Here is an 18,259-nt window from a genome sequence, read left to right on the forward strand (position 1 = left end):
CTTGCAGACTTCTTATGAGGCGTGAGGAGGTCAGAGAGAGTCCTTGGGCTTCACCCAAACCCAGCTTCCAGTCCCAACTGAGTCACCTTGGGCAAGTCACCAAAATCCTTGGTGTCAGTCTCCTCTCCACACAGTGGGGAGAGCAGCACAACCGCATCTCACAGGCCGTGGTGGAGGCTCCAGAAGGATGGAGGATTCAGAGATATTCTGGCAACTGCCAAGCCCCATGCAAAGGAAGGGTTAATTGTTTTCAGGACCCAGGAATGAGGTGGACTCTTTGGGTACACAAAGAAGGTGGCATCAGAGCTGGTGAGGTGGAGAGTTCTGGAATAGTTGTTATTAGGAATGGCATAGCTACCATTTATTGGACACTTGCTATAACACCAGGCCCTATGCCAAACACTTGGTGTGCACCGTCGGCTTCACACTGGTCCAAGAGAAAGGCATCACTATTCCCATTTTACAGATGAGAGAAACCAAGTCTCAGAAGGCTCAGGTGACTTGCTTAATTAAGGTCACACATTTATTTAGTCAGTGCCCAGGCCTGTCACTCCAATGCAGGTTCTAGATCCTGCCCCATGCAGAGGTGGAAAAAATGCTTGTTTCTTAGGCATCAGTAATAATACAAGTTCCCCTTTCCCAAGTACCTACTAGGTACCAGGAACTATAGATGTTATGGTTGATCCTTTTGACTACTCAAGAAGTACCAGATTATTATATCTTTTTTTTTTTTTTTTTTTTTGAGATGGAGTCTCACTTTGTCACCCAGGCTGGAGTACAGTGGTGTGCTCTCGGCTCACTGTAACCTCTGCCTACTGGGTTCAAGCGAGTCTCCTGCCTCAGCCTGCAGATTAGCTGGGATTACAGGCGTGTGCCACCATACCCAGCTAATTTTTTATATTTTCAGAAGAGACGAGGTTTCACCATGTTGGCCAGGCTGGTCTCGAACTCCTAATCTCCACCCACCTTGGCCTCTCAAAGTGCTGGGATTACAGGAGTTAGCCACCAGGCCCAGCCTATTACATCTATTTTATAGATGAGTAAACTTAGGCTCAGAGAGGGTGAAGTGATTTAACCTAGTGTCACACAGCAAGAAATTAGGTTGGAGAGTTGGGACTTGAATCCAGGGCTGTCTCATTCCAAGAATAAGTAAAGAAAAAGCCATTTCCACAGTGCCTGAATTAAGAGGGTATTTTGTTTATTTGTTTTAACTTCCTGCTAGAGTTTCTGATATCTCATCTTTAGAAATTAGTTCTTGGAAGGCCTTTTATGTTCAAGTCAGTTTATTACAAGAGACCCAGGAAAATCTAATGGAGGAAAAAAAAAAAAAAAAGACAAAACCACCACATAGTTTTCCAGTAAATTCTCAGACTTTGAATACCCCCAGCCATGCAACAGCTTGCTTTGAGTTTATCACTCTTTCTGAGCAATGAATCAGGCAGAAAGCCAATTGAGAGAGGTTGCAACCTGGACAAGCAAGAGATGAGCAAGAAACCCTCACAGAGCTGCTTAGGGGTGGGTGGGAGCCGCAGGACGGATCCTGCAGGGGAGGTTAGCAGGGCTGAGCTCCCAGCCACAGGGACCATGGTGAAGTAAGGGCAGGAGGGCTTAAGTAGAAACCGGGCTGACGCCATCTCTGAGCAGTCACAGGGACTTTGGGTTCTGGAGACGGGTAACCTAAAGGAAAAGGAGAATAAAAATAACGGGTCCTAGAAGGCCCCAGCTGGGAAGGTTCTTCAAGAGGATTTCATTGAACTCGATTTCATTGACCATTTTTATGTAGGGTGACCCTTTCCTCCAGATGAGCACACTTTTGAGAGTAAAGGGGGCAGCTACAAGAATTCACCTGTTAACTGATCCACAGCAGGGGTAAACTACAGAACTGTCCTAGGGAAAGCAGTTCATAGGGTCACCCTGATTTCACAGGAGTTTCCCTGAGGCCCACTTTCCAGGTAGAGTTGGAGAAGAAACTACAGCCACCACAGGTGGAAGAGAAAAAGTACAAAAAGCAAAAATAGGAGAATGGTGAAAAAACCACAAGAGATGGGATCCAGAGGCAGGGAGGTGTGGTGACTTCCTTCAGTGGCATCTACGGAGGGCCGCCTTGTACCGAGCCAGCCTGGGTGCCCGTCGGCAGGCACTGAGGGATGCAGATGCATCTGTCGTCTGTGAGCACATGTGTCCCTGGCACCAGACTGGACTGGCAAGGCACGGGAGTGAGCCTGACTCATTTCTGTACCTGTCCCATTCCCAGGCACAGGCCTAGGTAATGAGTGAATGCCCTCCAGATGTTCACTGATGGAGTCAACGCCGGCGAGCAGCTTTCCCAAAGTGTTACAAGGATGATGCTTTGCCTGTAGAGGAGACAGTCAGGGAGCCCTATTTCCAAAGAGCTGTGATATTCAATGGGAAAGGCGATGTGAATACAGACAGAGCTTATTGACTCTCTGATATTGTCTGTGTTACTGAAGCTCTAAGCCTTGATTTCCCCATCTGGGAAGTGGGGAGGGTGTTCATTGACTGCAGAAAGGATTAAATTAGACCTTGTATAGAGATTTGTGGTAAACTTTATTATTATTGATAATGTTCTGGGAGGCTGAGCTCAGTTCCACACTGAAAAGATGTGTTTTACAATCTCAATGGTCCAGAGATGAAACAGGCTGCCTGGGAAGGTGGTGAGTTCCCTGTCACTAGACGGCTCCAAGCAGAGGCTGTCTGGCATGGATACTGTAAATGGGGTGAGCACCTTTGGGAGGGAGGCTGGGCTAGCTAGACACTGGGAGAATTGACGGTTCCCACTGGTGCAACAGACTGAAGGACTTGGACCCGCATGAATGGCAGTGACTTTATTTATTCCTTCGGTCACCTGGAAGATGGTGCCGGTGCCCAGCCAGGAGAAGCATACGGGAACAACAAGGCTGAGACTGAGAGTTGGCCCCTTGAGAGATGGTATCTGCCTCTGGGAGGGAGAATAGGAAACAGGCAGAGGCCACTTCTTCCCATGCAAAATGCCCCTTTGCTGCTGCTGGGGCCTCCCAGTTTGACAGAGGGAGGGAGAAGCCTTCTTTAGAACGCAGCAGTTCTGATGGTGGCCAGATAAAGCAGAGGATTAGGCACACCTGCTGGTGTCTGCCTCCCCAGCGCAGCATGTGTCTCCTCCACCCAAAGACCCAGAGGCTGTGGACCTGCCCTCCCGATGGTCTCTGGAGCTGTATCACGTGCCCGCAGCTCTGAAAGCACCAACCACACCAATGCAAGGGATCTTCACCTGGAATCCAACTAGGCATCAGGGGTGCCATGAACCCCTGAAGCTGGGATGCAAGTGCAGAGTGAGACAAACTAGGCCACTCTTTCGCAGAGAGTGGGTGGAATGAGCCAGGCGCATGCAAGGAGCTGCCTGGAGCTGGAGGCAGGGCTGAAAACAGTTGGGGTTCCTGGTTCCCAGACCTGCCTGGGCCCTTGCCTGCGTGGCACAGGATTTATTCTGCACCCCCGTTTGCCTGGCACCCGTTGGAATTTGCAGACAGCTGTGTGGATCCCTGTCATCCCCACCCCAGGCATTCTTGTGTGGCTTTCTTCCCCTTTCCAGAGGTAAATGGGGCCAGAGGTGGCCAGGGGAGAGCACTGAGGGGAAAGCTGGGGCTCCAGACTGGTCTTCACATGCGGCTTTTGCTGCAGCTTCCCCTGCTCTAACTCGATGCCTTGCAGCACTTGGCAACTTCTGGCATCCATGGCGCCTTTGCTCCTGATTCTCCTCCCGCCTCTTTGGCTGTGTCCCTCAGGTTTCAGGGTGGTGCCCGTGAAGGATGCCCCATTCTGTCTTCCATTCTTCTCCTCCACACATCACACCTGCTGGCTCCCGCCCACCTTGGTTTCCCCTTTGCCTGTACGCTTGTACCTCCCAAATCGGACTCCAGCTGGGCTCTCTCTCCTGGGTCCCACTGCCAAGGTGTCTGCAGCAGGTTCCTCAAATACAACACATCGAGAACCAAACTCACCAACTGACTGTGGAACAGGGGGAGCAGAGTGGAGCTTTGCAAACTTCAGTGGTCTTCCAGATCATCTGGACAACCGGTTCATGCAGAGATTCCCGGGTCCCACCAGGGACTTTCTGACTCCATTGGGCTGCAGCCGTGGCCTGGTGGTCTGCATTTCTATTAGCTCCAGGTGATGCTAACCCTGTTGGCTGCTTGCCACCCATATTTTGAGCAGTGGACTAGATTCACTTGGCTGACCTCTGTATCCCATTGCTTACTATTATTGTTATTCTTACTATCCATTTTTATTTTTATTTTACTTTTAGAGACAGGGTCTCACTCTATCACCTAGACTGAAGTGCAGTGGTGTGATCACAGCTCACTACAGCCTCAACCTTCCAGGCTAAAGCAATCTTCCTGCCTCAGGCTCCCAAACAGCTGGGATTACAGGCACATACCACCATGCCTGGCTAATTTTTATGTTTTTGTTTGTTTGTTTATTTTTGTGGAGACGGGGTCTCACTATGTTGCCCAGGCTGGTCTTGAACTCCTGGACTTAAGCGATCCTCCAACCTGGGCCTCCCAAAGTGCTAGGGCTTACAGGCAGGAACCACCTTGCCTGGCCACCATCCATTTTTAAAGTAGTTAGCATTTATTGAACGTTTAGGTGCCAAGCCCTGTAAAAGGCATGCTTTTTAATTTACAAATATGTAATGAGTGCAAGATGTTTTTTCATTGGTGCAAAACATGCAAAAGTGACTGTCCCCAAATCTGATACTCCAGTAGAGGAAGAAAGAAATCTAAAAGATCAATAAGTAAACTACAAAAGGTTAGAAAGTAATTTTAAGTGAGGGAAGGTATTGCCAGGAAGGTGACATTAAAGCAAAGTTTGAAAGAGAATTTGTTTCATGTAACCTGAGGTCACAAGATGGTACTTCCTTCATTTTTCTCAAACCATTGCTGCTTTTCTAAAACCAACCAAACAAAAAAGCAGAGTCTTGCTCTCCAGGCTGGCATGCAGTGGTGCACTCATGGCTCACTGAAGCCTCGATCCTCTGGGCTCAAGCCATCCTCCCACCTCAGCCTCCCTAGTAGCTGGGACTACAGGCATATGCCACTGTGCCTTGCTAATTTTTGTATTTTTTGTAGAGATGGGGTTTCACCATGTTGCCCAGCCTGGTCTCGAATTCCTGGGCTCAAGGTATCCATCTGCCTCCCTCTCCCAAAGTGCTGAGATTACAGGAATGAGCCACCACGCCTGGCCCACTGCTGCTTTCTTATCTTCCAGCGCATTCCACTGGTTTAGGTGTTTACTCTTTCACTTGGACATCAGCTGGTAGCTCCCTGGCCGCTCTCCCTGGGTGGAGAATTTCCTTCTTCCCTCCACCCTCACCCGGCAGCCGAGTGAGCCTTCTGAAAAGAAAATCAGGTAACGCCCTTTGCTGATGTCACTCAAGGACTCCCCAGGACCTTCAGACTGAGAGGCAGATTCCTGCTAAGCTTCCGGGTGACCTTGCCCCCTACTGTGCTCTCCACCCTTCAGCTGCTCTGGATGAGAACTTCTCAATTTCCTGTCCTCACCAAACCACCCATCCTTGGCTCCTTCCCTTTTGTGCAAGTAGGGTAAGCACCTTCTGCCTGTCACAGGGGCACCCCACTCTGGCCCCCACGGGGACGCTCTTCAACTCTTCAACAACTGTCCTCTCCTCTGAATCTTCACACTTTCTCCTTGGCTTGGCCTCATCCAGGGTCCCCCACTGCCTGTGGCACACCCGGGAGCATTTCCCTTTCTCTAGCTGACAGCCTGTCCCCAGTCCTTCCCAGACAAGCTTCTTGAAAGAATCTCTTATGTGGACTGATGTCACTTCCTCACCTGACATTCCCTCCTCCACCCACTGCATTCTTGGCTCTGTACTTCCACGAGTCCCCCTGTTGCCAGCTATCCCGGGGGCCCGCCCTCTCTCCACGCCCTACCCCATGTAGAATGCTGTCTTCCACTCCCTCTTGGTAATTCCCAGAGCTGAGTCTCAACAGAGTGGCGGCATCTCTCCTGGACAGCCCACAGGCTCCCTAAACCCAGCAGGTGCTCCCTGTCCCAGGGAGGCATTTCTCCCCTTCCTATGCGCACTCTCCCCTCCTCTTTAATCCCTCTCTAGAAAATCCTGGTCAAATACAGATGCTGTAAGGAGCCTATCCATTTTCCTCTTTCTCAGGAACAACCTCTTTCCTTCTTTTTTTTTTTTTTTTGTGATGGAGTCTCACTCTGTTGCCCAGGTTGGAGTGCAGTGGCACCATCTCGGCTCACTGCAACCTCCACCTCCTGGACTCAAGTGATTCTCCCGCCTCAGCCTCCTGAGTAGCTGGGATTACAGGCCTCTGCCACCATGCCCAGCTAATTTTTTTTTAAATATATTTTTAATAGAGACGGGGTTTTACCATGTTGGCCAGGCTGGTCTTGAACTCCTGACCTCAAGTGATCCACCTGCCTTGGCCTCCCAGAATGCTGGGATTACAGGCATGAGCCACCGTGCCCAGTCTGCTTTTAACTCTATAATTGAATGTACTCAGTTTGGGGCAATTTGTCAAGGCAGTGTTAGGAAACTAATCCACTGTCCATCTGTCCGTCCACCCTCCTGTCCATTCCTCAGCTCCCCCTCCACACCATGCTCCATGTGAGGATCCCCAGGCACCCCACTGCTGCCCTTGAGAACTTCCATGGGGAGGGCATGCTGGGTCCTGGCATCCTGAGACAAGCGCCGCACAGGGGCTGTGGGACTTTAAGGGGAGAACTAGTTCCAGCCAGGAAGGGGATCTCTGAGGAGCTGGTGTTTGGATTTTGAAGGCTGCGCATTCACCAGGCAGGTTTGCTGAGCAAGAGAGAACAGGCTCTCCACAGCCACCAAGCCCTGCGGGTCCCCACCAAGTCCTCGCCACCCTGAAAACAACAAATCAAAGAGCCACAAGGAGTCCTGGGGATGCTGGGAATGAATGTCAGCTTCAACCTCCTTCATGCCGGGATGGGAGCTGTGAGGCTCAGACAGGGAAAAGCCCTTGCCTGAGGCCACATGGCCCGTGGAACTGTGTCATTGGACTTAGAAAGCATTTTGAAGACCTTTTTTTTTGAGACAGAGTCTCGATTTGTCACCCAGGCTGGAGTGCAGTGGTGCAATGTCAGCTCACTGCAACCTTCGCCTCCCAGGTTCAAGCAATTCTCCCACCTCAGCCTCCCAAGTACCTGGGATTACAGGCGTCTGCCACCACGACTGGCTCATTTTTGTATTTTTAGTAGAGATGGGGTTTCACCATGTGGGCCAGGCTGGTATTGAACTCCTGATCTCAGATGATCCACCCGTCTCGGCCTCTCAAATGCTGGGATTATAAGTGTGAGCCACTGCGCCCGGCCCAGACAATTATCTTAATTTAAGGCTGTAAAAAAATTTGACTTCAATCTGATTTTGGCAGAAGTTCCCCAGTTTACCACAGACCCCACCACTCCTGATTGCCTTACATCTGGTCAGATTCACACACTCCTACTGCCTGCCTGGCCCCTGAAGCCTTTCACTCAGTATTCATTCAACAACTATCTGTTGAGGTTGGCGCAGTGGCTCACGCCTGTAATCTCAATACTTTGGGAGGCTGAGGCAGGTGGATCACTTGAGGTCAGGAGTTCAAGACCAGTCTGGCCAACATGGCAAAACCTCGTCTCTACTAAAAATACAAAAATTAGCGAAGTGTGATGGTGCAGGCCTGTAATGTCAGCTACTCAGGAGGTTGAGGCAGGAGAATTGTTTGAACCCGGGAGGCGGAGGTTGCAGTGAGCCAAGATTGCGCTACTACACTCCAGCCTGGGCAATGGAGAAACTCAATCTCAAAATGAGGGGGAAAAAAAAAAAAAGAGCAAAAACACACGTATCTATTGAGCATCTAATGGGTGTCAGGTACTGTTCTAGGTACTGGGAAAACCCAGCAGTGAATGAGAAGGTAAGACTGCATTTCTAGTGACAAGCCCCTGCCTTGTACCACATCCATTAGCATCCCAGTTTGGTCTGGCTTCACCACCAGGGGTAGAAGAGGTTAAGGTGAGATAGAATCGTGGAAAAATCCCACCTTTGTCTTCCACTGGATTTGTGGCTGAAAACACACAACTCTGCAAGGTTCTTGCCTGATCTTCAATTTCTTTCTTGTAACTTGGAACTATAATATTTGCCCTATTTACCTTCTAGGGTTATATGAAAGTCAGGTAGGGTTTTGTAGATGGCAATAGTCAGGGCCTGACTGTGACATTGAGGGAAATGAGATCTTACCTGTTTAAGACACAGCTCTGCCCTGAGGCAGGGGGCTGTCTTGCGTGGCTTCTGGAGACTCTCTCAACCCAGGGGAGTGGTGAGGTCTCCCAGAAGGGCGAGAGCAGCCTTCTGGATCAGATTGTGATCAGAGAAACCAGGTGCCTCTTTCTCACCTCCATCTGGGGCCATCAGCTCAGGAGGTGGTAGGAGGAACTCGGGGCAGGAGGACAGCAGAGGTTCCTTGGTTGGGAAATCCTCCACCCAGCTGTGTCTGGCGCTCAAGCGCAGGCTGCTATCGGTGCCTGGAACCTTGCCCCTCGTGTGGGAGCTCCTCATACCTCTTAGAAGGTAAGACTTACAGTACAAACCCTTCTGACTGCAGTTGTTTATTTGATAGGCCTTCACCAAGATCATGGCAGCTGAGACTCATGGGTCTGTGGCAACCCTCAACAATCATGGATACATGTTAGAAACCTCCCCTTTCTCCCTTCCCCCTCATCCAGGACCGATACGGTCAAAAGGTATATTTGATACACAAATGCAAAACTGAGTGAAAGACAACATTGGATTAATTGAACACCAGACACTAACAATTAGTTATTGAACAACTTGAGACACTGCTGATACTTTTGAAGGACTATCCCCTTTAATTCTTGCAGTAATCAGTTTCATGTAATAGCATTTACCATGTGCTAGCTGCCCTCCAAGTGCTATGACTGTCATTTTACAGATGTAGAAATGGAGGCACAGAGAAGTCAGTTGCCCAGAACTGCACAGCATAAGGGGCAGAACCAAGACTCACATCCAGGCATCCAGGCCTAAGTCTATGCTCATAACCACCACGTTCTGCAGCCCATCAACTGCCCTGAGAGGTGGGGATTATGATTATCCCCTTTACACAGATCAGGAAATCAACAAATTGCTCTCTTACTTGCAAGCATCATCAAGCACGACTTTTTCGACCGCTCTAAACATGTTTAGGATTAAATGAATAGTGACAACTTGCAACCTTTGTGTCTGTAGCATTCTTTGCCAAGAACACTTAATCCTCACACCTCCACAGAGGTAAGCAGGGTGGAGATCGTGACCTTCAAGTTTCTCAGCAGGAAGTGACCTGGGACAGGAAGCCAGGGCTCTTTACATTTGGGCTGTAGCTGCCTCTACAACACTGAGGCCGTACAATTCTCTGACTCAGGATGTGGGAGATGGACAGATATTGAACGCTGGCTGCTATCTGATAGATCTATGGGCTGTTTGGGCTGTAATGATGAGATTAGTCGACTCGGGGCTAGGCGTGGTGCCAAGCTCTTACCTGGGCAGCCTCTGGACAGCTTGGATCAGCAAGACTCCAGCCCGAGGCTTGTTTGCTACAGTTCTCTGCCTTCCAATTAAGGAATGACCCTAAATGTGTGCTCCTTTGTTTTGAGAGTTTGAGGATGAAAGTGTATCAGGGAAGGCGGAGGGCTGTGTTTGAATTTTCTAGAAGCTGAATTGCCTCCCTTCCAGGTTTGCACGCTCTCTGCCGAGCTGCGGCTGACCACCCACAAGCCTTATTCATCTGATCAGTAGTGTTCCCTGGAGGCACCTGGGTAGGAAGAACAGCACTGGCTGCAAGGAAAAGAGGTCCGAGCTGGTGACCTCGAATGAGTCACTGAGACTCTCAGAGCCTCTGTTGACCTTTGAAAATAGTGAAGGGCCCTGTTCTACCACTTCACGGGTCATTGTGCGGATCCACTGAGATAAAAGAAAGAGGCTGTTCTGTAAACTGCAAAGTGGGAGGCACATGAGACCTGGGATCAGCGCTTCCTCATGGAGAGGACCAGTTTATCTCATCCTAGCGCTTTAGGTTTCATAATCAAGTTTTCTTTCCTTCCCCACTGACCATAGGTCCATGAATGGCTTTTAAAATTATTTTTATTTTCTTTCTTTTTTTTTTTTTGAGATGGAGTCTCGTTCTGTCACCCAGGCTGGAGTGCAGTTGCGTGATCTTGGCTCACTGCAACCTCCACTCCCCCTCCGCGGGTTCAAATGATTCTCCTGCCTCAGCCTCCCGAATAACTGGGACTACAGGCACGTGCCACCACACCCAGCTGATCTGGTAAATTTTTCAAATTTGTTTTTTTGAGATGGAGTTTTGCTCTGTTGCCCAGGCTGGAGTGCAGTGGCACAATCTCGCCTCACTGCATCCTCCACCTCCCAGGTTTAAGCAATTCTCTTGTCTTTGCCTCCCGAGTAGCTAGGATTACAGGCACACACTACCATGCCCAGCTGATTTTTGTATTTTTGTAGAGACGAAGTTTCACCATGTTGGCCAGGCTGGTCTTGAACTCCCAACCTCAGGAGATCCACCCGCCTCAACCTCTCAAAGTGCTGGAATTACAGGCATGAGCCACCATGCCCAGTGATTTTTTAATTATTTTTTTGAGACGGGGTCTCATTCTGTCTCCCAAGCTGGAGTGCAGTGGTGCAATTTGGTTCCCTGCAACCTCCGCCTCCTAGGCTCAAGCGATCCTCTCACCTCAGTCTCCTGAGTACCTGGGACTACAGGCACATGCCACCATGCCCAGCTCATTTTTACAGTTTTTGTGGAGATGGGCTGTCACTATATTGCCTAGGCTGGTCTCCATTTCCTGGGTTCAATTGATCCTACCACCTCAGCCTCCCAAAGTGCTGGGATTACAGGCCTGAGCCACCGTGCCCAGCCTTCTAGATGGTTTTAACACAACAGATTGTCCCTGAGCCCCTCCTGAGGTATTTGTGGTGCCTGGGATTGGGGATGCAGGGCCCACCCATGGTCCTGTGGCCCTAGCAGGGAAAGACAGTGCCCAAGAGAGCTCAGCTCCCAGAAGGAAGATTTCTGTTACTTTTTATTCTTTGTTTTGTTTTGTTTTGTTTTGAGACAGAGTTTCACTCTTGTTGTCCAGGCTGGAGTGCAATGGTGCGATCTCAGTTCACCGCAACCTCTACCTCGTGGGTTCAAGCGATTCTCCTGCCTCAGCCTCCCGAGTAGCTGGGATTACAGGCATGTGCCACCATGCCCGGCTAATTTTGTATTTTTAGTAGAGACGGGGTTTCTCCATGTTGATCACGCTGGTCTCAAACTCCCGACCTCAGGTGATCCACCCACCTTGGCCTCCCACAGTGCTGGGATTACAGGCGTGAGCCACTGTGCCCAACCACTTTCTATTCTTTTTTTTTTTTTTTTTTTTTTTGAGACGGAGTCTTGCTCTGTCACCAGGCTGGATTGTAGTGGTGCAATCTCGGCTCACTGTAACCTCCGCTTCCCAGGTTCAAGTGATTCTCCTGCCTCAGCCTCCCGAGTAGCTGGGACTATAGGCATGTGCCACCACACCTGGCTGATTTTTTTGTATTTTTAATAGAGACGGGGTTTCACCATGTTGGCCAGAATGGTCTCGATCTCTTGAACTCATGATCCACCTGCCTCAGCCTTCCAAAGTGCTGGGATTACAGGCATGAGCCACCACGCCCAGCCCATTTTTTATTCTTAACATTCATACAAAACGGGCACATTTGTGATGCATTTTCACAAAGTGGACACATGTGTGTAATCACTACCTGAAACAGCACATGACCAGCCCCCCCAGAACTTCCCTGGGCTGGCCCCAGTCAGCACCGCCCCTAAGGAAGCTGTCTTGACTTCTACTACCACAAGTTAGTTTTGCCTTTTTGTTTGTTTGTTTTTCATTTGTTTGTTTTCAGACAGAGTCTCGCTCTGTAGCTCAGGCTGGAGTGCAGTGGCGCAATCTCGGCTCACTGCAACCTCCGCCTCCGGGTTCAAGCGATTCTCCTGTCTTAGCCTCCTGAGTAGCTGGGATTACAGGCACACGCCACCACACTCAGCTAATTTTTGTATTTTTAGTAGAGACGGGGTTTCACCATGTTGGTCAGGCTGGTCTCAAACTGCTGACCTCAGATAATCCACCTACCTCAGCCTCCCAAAGTGCTGGGATTACAGGCATGAGCTGCCACCACCCCCTGCCAGTTTTGCCTATTTTTGAACTTTAAATAAATGGAATCATCCAGTGTATACATTTTATGCCAGGTTTCTTTCACTCAGCGCTGTGAGTGTGAGATTTTCCTTGTTGACGTGAGTAGCTGTAGCTCGCTCATTCTCTTTGCTCTAGATAGAATCCCACTGTGGGACTAGGTGACAATTTACCTGTTCTGATGATAGGCCTTGGGGGAGCATCCAGTTTGGGGTGTGCTATGAGTATTCTAATGCATGTGTCTTGGTGAACATCCACACACTTTCTTTTGAGTGTGGAACTGGGAGCAGAATGACAGGATAGGAAAGTGTGCATCTGTCTGGCTTAAACAGATATCCACAGGAAGGATTTAAGCAAGGTATTAGGAAGAACTTCTGGACCCTAAAGGTTGTGGCCAACTAACTCATGCCCTTAAGAGGTGGAAGCTGTAAAATTTCCTTCTGGGGAACGGGAGGAAGAGGCTGGATTAGGCACTACTGAGCGACCAGGGGGCCAGTCGTTGACTCCTTCCTGTCCAGCTTTGGTCCCCTGTCTTCCATCTGGGGTTTCCAGACTGTACTCCCTGGAGGTGTCTCAGCCATGTGGGAGGATGAAGAAGGGGCTTTGAGTGTCATTTCCCTGCTTTAGCCAAAGGGTTCCATGTGTTCTTTTTCAGGTCGTGGGGGTTCTGAGAATGACTTTATTTGCTTTTTGAAAAAGTCTAAGCTGTTTCGACGCTGGAAAATCTACTGCCCGTAGGTCCCTTCCAGCTGCAAGATTCTATTTTGGGAGCAGGAGGAGGGTATGGGAAGGGTTAAGCATTATTCAGCCGAAGAGCAGAGTTGAGCCTTGGTGACCTTTCACAGTTCTTGTAGTGTGCTTTGTGATGTGGGAGATTCCGTAACATTCTATAAAAATGTAGTGTTCAAACCAAACAGCGACTTCTGAAGCCTAAAAGATGAAGAGGAAGGACTTAACTTTGAGGAACATTTAGGTAGAATTTCCACGAGTCTTGAGGACTCTCAAGATAGCCCTGTATCCACTCCCCTCTGGTGTGTGTGTGTTTGTATGTGTGTTTTACTGTCTCCATTGGCTGCTCCTAGGAGCAGTCACTTGAGGTTGTTTGGGTTCAGAATGGTTCCCATTTTAACCCAGGAGTGTGTGATGTGGGCCCCCTGGCTGCCCCTCTCAAGGGTGGGTGGTGGCCTTTCCTCCTCCCATACTAGGCCCAGTTTGGACCATGGTTTTGCTTGGCAAGGAGGCTGGGCCGCTCCTAGATCCAGAGAGGGACATTTCTGCCTTGGTACACAGCTCTGAGTCAACAGGCGTGATAAACAGCCCATTTCCCAAGGCCTGCAAGGAACAAAGGCCCTGGCCGCTGAGGGCTCTGTCTACTCCCTATCTGCTGAGGCAGCTGTTTATTCTTTTGACAGGAGTTGAAACCAGCATCTTCCCTTCATCTGAGTCCTGCCTCCTTCTGCAGAAGAGAGCTCAAAAGAACTTTGTTGTTTTGCCTTTTACTCTGGGGTGAAAGCAGCAGACGATAAGGTATGTGAGATGGTGAAATGATTTGCTTCTGCCACACTGGGGTCACTGGTGAATCCCCCTAACTCTCTCGGTGGCCCCTTCAGTAGTTTTGGAAGAGGACCAAGTCCTTGTCTCTCCAGCAGTGGATCTGGAAGCAGGATGCTGGCTCAGGGACTTCACTGTAAGTTCAGCTTTATTTTGCTCTCCCGGCAGGACCTCACAGGGCTGCAGCTCCAGCCTGGAGTTTTTCCTGAAGGATTTGAGGTGTTAATGCAGGAGCAGGGGACAAGAATTGGGGCCCAGGGGTGAAGTTATGGATGGAGGCAGAGCCCTCTCAGAATTGTGTAGCATCTTTCATTTATCTTACACTGGTTCTCTGGGAAAAACCCTTGCAGTGATTTCTAGACCAGGCAGCATGGAAAAGCTGGCTGGATCCAGCCTTTAGATTTCCCAAAGGGGATTCGAGAGAAAGCACTATAAGATATACTTCAGAGAACAGGTCGTTCCATTTGAGATGGCTGGAGTGACAGTGGGCCGTGTATTTAGTCTGAGACCTGTTTCTTATTTTCCTATGTCTGTTTCCTCTGACCCTTATAATGAAAAACATAACCAGAGACAACCTTCCATGCACCTCCCCTGCTTCCCGGTGAATTGTACCATGGAAGCATTTCCTTTTAAGACCCACCAGCTCACTGAGGTTTTAAGAAAATACAGCACTCTTCCTCCTTACACCCAGCACCATCCGTATGCCAAGGGCTGGGCCTGGGAGGCAGGCATTTTAAATCTGGCACCAAGACTTCTGGGCATGCCCAGTGATCTCCGGCAAGCTATGCCCCTTTGCTAAAGCTCAGTTTCCTCAGCTAAAAAACCACACTAAGGCCACCGCACTGACCATCATGAGGAATAAACAAGATGCTGTGTGTGAGGACACCCCACACCAGGCACACAGAAGGTGCCTGGAAATGCTAGGAGAGTTGAGCCGATGCTCACCAGCTTGTCCAAGGAAGAGCTGGCCCCACAGCGATTAACCCACGCAGAAGTCTTCATGTTTCCTAGAGCAACAGAGTGGTTAAAAGAGAGGGCACTGGGGCCTGGCTCCCTGGATTTGAACCCCAACTCCACCACTTTGTGCTATGTGACAACGGGGCAAGTTACTTCACTTTTCTGAGCCTCTGTTTTTATGTCTGTAAAATGGGGATAATAATAGAGTAACTTCACGGGGTTGTCATGGGGCTTAACTAAGAGACTCCTGAAAAGGGGTTTAGCCCAGGGCCTGACCTGGCCTGGCTCGATCAGGGAAAATCCAGGTGTTGCAGGACTTGAAGCTGATTCCATCTGGGGAGACCTCTTTAAGGAAAAGAATGGGCCGGGCGCGGTGGCTCACGCCTGTAATCCCAGCACTTTGGGAGGCTGAGGCAGGCAGATCACGAGGTGAGGAAATTGAGACCATCCTGGCTAACACGGTGAAACCCCGTCTCTACTAAAAATACAAAAAAAAAAAAAAAATCGCTTCTCGGCCTTTTGGCTAAGATCAAGTGTAAAAATACCAAAAAAAATTTGCCAGGCATGGTGGTGGGCACCTGTAGTCCCAGTTACTCGGGAGGCTGAGGCATGAGAATGGCATGAACCCAGGAGGCGGAGCTTGCAGTGAGCCAAGATCGCACCACTGCACTCCAGCCTGGGCAACAGAGCCAGACTCCATCTCAAAAAAGAAAAGAAAAGAAAAGAATGCAAAGTTGCAAATACAATGTTAGGTGTGGAAGTAAGTGTCTGAAATATGAGAAGCAATATCACAACAAATAACAAAAACTGACAAACATTCCAAATGTAACAAAATCCAGAAAACAATGACATAAAACGATGTAAAAGTAATACAAAAATGGTTAGTATTACTTAACTGCCTGTTGCATCTGTCATGTTTGGGCTACATACTCTTTGCCACATTATCTGACAACAGTTTTCTAGAATCATTTCCAATAAAAGAGAAAAGACAGATAAATCGGTTTCGCCTGTGGCATGGTTAATCAATGGGTGCATTTTATTACTGAGAGTTTAGAGGAGTTTCTTTTAGCTTCCCAACTTGTTATTGGCGATGCCACATCTGTAAAGTCTTTTGACAGTTTCTCAGGTGGCTCCAGCCAGATCATGAGAAAACTCAGCTCTGGATCCTTGCTAGGCACAGTGAGGCAGCTGAACCTGGGTGGAGCATGAGGTGGCTGTGAGACCTGGATCATAGTGACTCCTGAGCAGGGAGCAGAGAGAGCAGTGTGTAGTTCATCTCCTTCTCCTTGAGGCCAAAGGAGGAGGGGCCCAGGTGCTCAACAAAGTCCACCTGGGACAGGTTGTTCCTGGGACCTAGGTGGGTGTGCAGGTAATGGGTCAGCATCCCAGCTCAGCCTGCAGCCCTTGGACAGGCACTGAGGCTAGAGAGTGACTCTTCCAGGCAGGGCAGCACTCTTTCCCTCTGGGAAGCATTTGGGGCTTTCTCATGCTCACCCTAATGGGAAAACAAGCCCAGTCTTGCAAGGGGTCCTGCGCACATGAGGACCTGACACCTAAGCTTCGTTAGCTCCTGGTAAGTCAGCCTCTCCACTCAGTGCATGTTGGTTGGTGGTTCCTACACATGATCTGAGCCAAAAGGCTGAGAAGTGATAGTTGATGAATCCTATCATTTGCTCATCACACCAAGGAGCCAGTGTAGGTCACTGCAGCAGGGTGAGCTCTATGTGGCTAAAAGAATAACCCTCTTAAAAAATGCGGTTTCCAGCCCTGAGGTTGATTTCTCACGCATGTCCTGGGTCCATCAGAGAAGCCTAATGGGGCATCTTAGCTCCAAAGGACTTGTTTCAGGGACAAGGAGTCTGAGGCCAGAGAAACTCATGACCCCAGTTTAGAAAGCTGGCCTTGTGTTGGCGCTGGGGCTGTCCTGCAGGACTATGACAAGGCTGGGGATGGGGGGCGGGCAGGGATGAAGCAGGGAGGTGGGGTGGGGTGCGAATGGAGGAGCAGCCGGTCTGGTCAAAGCTGTGTTCCCGGGATAGAGCGGGGCGTGGAGCTGACTTTATCACAACATGCAGTTGGCGTGTGGACTTGCCCCGACTGTTCTGAGAGGTGCTGCCCATCGAGATTCCTCTCTCACATGAACTCACAGCTCTGCTTTCACACCAAGCTCTGAGCCATGCATTTCTGAATCTCTCCCATTAAAAAAGCATCATCGTTATTATAGGTACTGTGTGTGGAGCATTAACAGATCATGGGCACAGTATGCTTTCAAGAACCGATTGAGGAGGGTGTTAGAATCTCCATCTTGTATATGTAAATAGAGGCCCAGAGCATTAAAGGAACTTGCCCAACATGTACATCTAGGATTCTGCTGATTTAAAAGTCTTTGCACTTAGCCTAATTTTCACCTGGAATGCTGGAGCTGAAACATTCTCCTTTATAATCAAGGATATGGAGGACTAAAGACTAGAGTCTTGTCCAAGGTCATCAACACCCAGTTACTTACTGCACTCTTCTCCATCCCCTTGTCTGTTTTCCTTCTCTTTGCAACACTGTCACTACCTGACGTTATATATCCTGTTGAGTCTCTTGTCTCCCATTGGAACAGAAGCTCTATGATAATCTTGTTCACTAAAGCATCTCTAGTTCCAAAAACCGTCTGGTGCACAGTAGCCTAGTTCCATGTTTGTTGATGAGTCCATGGCAGAGCAGAACTGAAGTGCCTCAGAACTCTCCTTACTCATTTCTTTACCCCAAACACTTGTGTTACAGGAAGGGGTTCTGGATCCAGACCCCAAGAGAGGGTTCTTGGATCTCACTCAAGAAAGAATTGAGGGCGAATCTGTAAAGTGAAAGCAAGTTTATTAGGGAAGTAGAGGAATAAAAGAATGGCTACTCCATAGGCAGAGCAGCCCTAAGGGTTGCTGGTTACCCATTTTTGTGGTTATTTCTTGATTATATGCTAAATAAGGGATGGATTATTCTTGCCTCCCCTTTTTAGACATATAGGGTAACTTCCTGACATTGCCATGTCAGGAAGGTATTTGTAAACTGTCATGATGCTGATGGGAGTGTAGCAGTGAGGATGACCGAGGTCACTCTCATCGCCATCTTGGTTTTGGTGGGTTTTAGCCGGCTTCTTTACTGAAGCCTATTTTACCAGCAAGGTCTCTATGACATGCATCTGGTGCTGATTTCCTGTCTCATCCTGTGACTTACAATGCCTTAACCATCTGGGAATGCAGCTCAGTGGGTTTCAGCCTTATTTTACCCAGCTCCCATTCAAGATGGAGTTGCTGTGGTTCAAAGGGCTCTGACACTTGTGGGAGCCGGGGCCCGTGCCAGTCTGGACCCATCACAATAGCCTGAAAGTGATTAGGGCTCAAGAGGAGGAGGGGTGGGCTCTAGGGGCCTGATGTAGGAATCTCAGGCTGGGAGGAGAATTCTTTAGCCTGCAGAGAGGTAGAGCCTGCGGAGAAGG

The 18,259-nt window shown here is 49.3% G+C and overlaps 1 pseudogene across 1 annotated transcript in view; it reads left to right on the top strand.

The window, feature by feature from the left end:
* GGTA1 (glycoprotein alpha-galactosyltransferase 1 (inactive)) overlaps window positions 1–18,259 on the top strand; it is a 61,495-nt pseudogene that overhangs the window by 12,903 nt on the left and 30,333 nt on the right. Inside the window, exon 2 of the transcript NR_132148.2 lies at window positions 13,683–13,797. The product of NR_132148.2 is annotated as a glycoprotein alpha-galactosyltransferase 1 (inactive) (transcript). The remainder of the gene's footprint in view (window positions 1–13,682; window positions 13,798–18,259) is intronic.

The sequence above is a fragment of the Macaca fascicularis genome, chromosome 15 (assembly GCF_037993035.2).
Source record: "Macaca fascicularis isolate 582-1 chromosome 15, T2T-MFA8v1.1".
Lineage (NCBI taxonomy): Eukaryota > Metazoa > Chordata > Mammalia > Primates > Cercopithecidae > Macaca > Macaca fascicularis.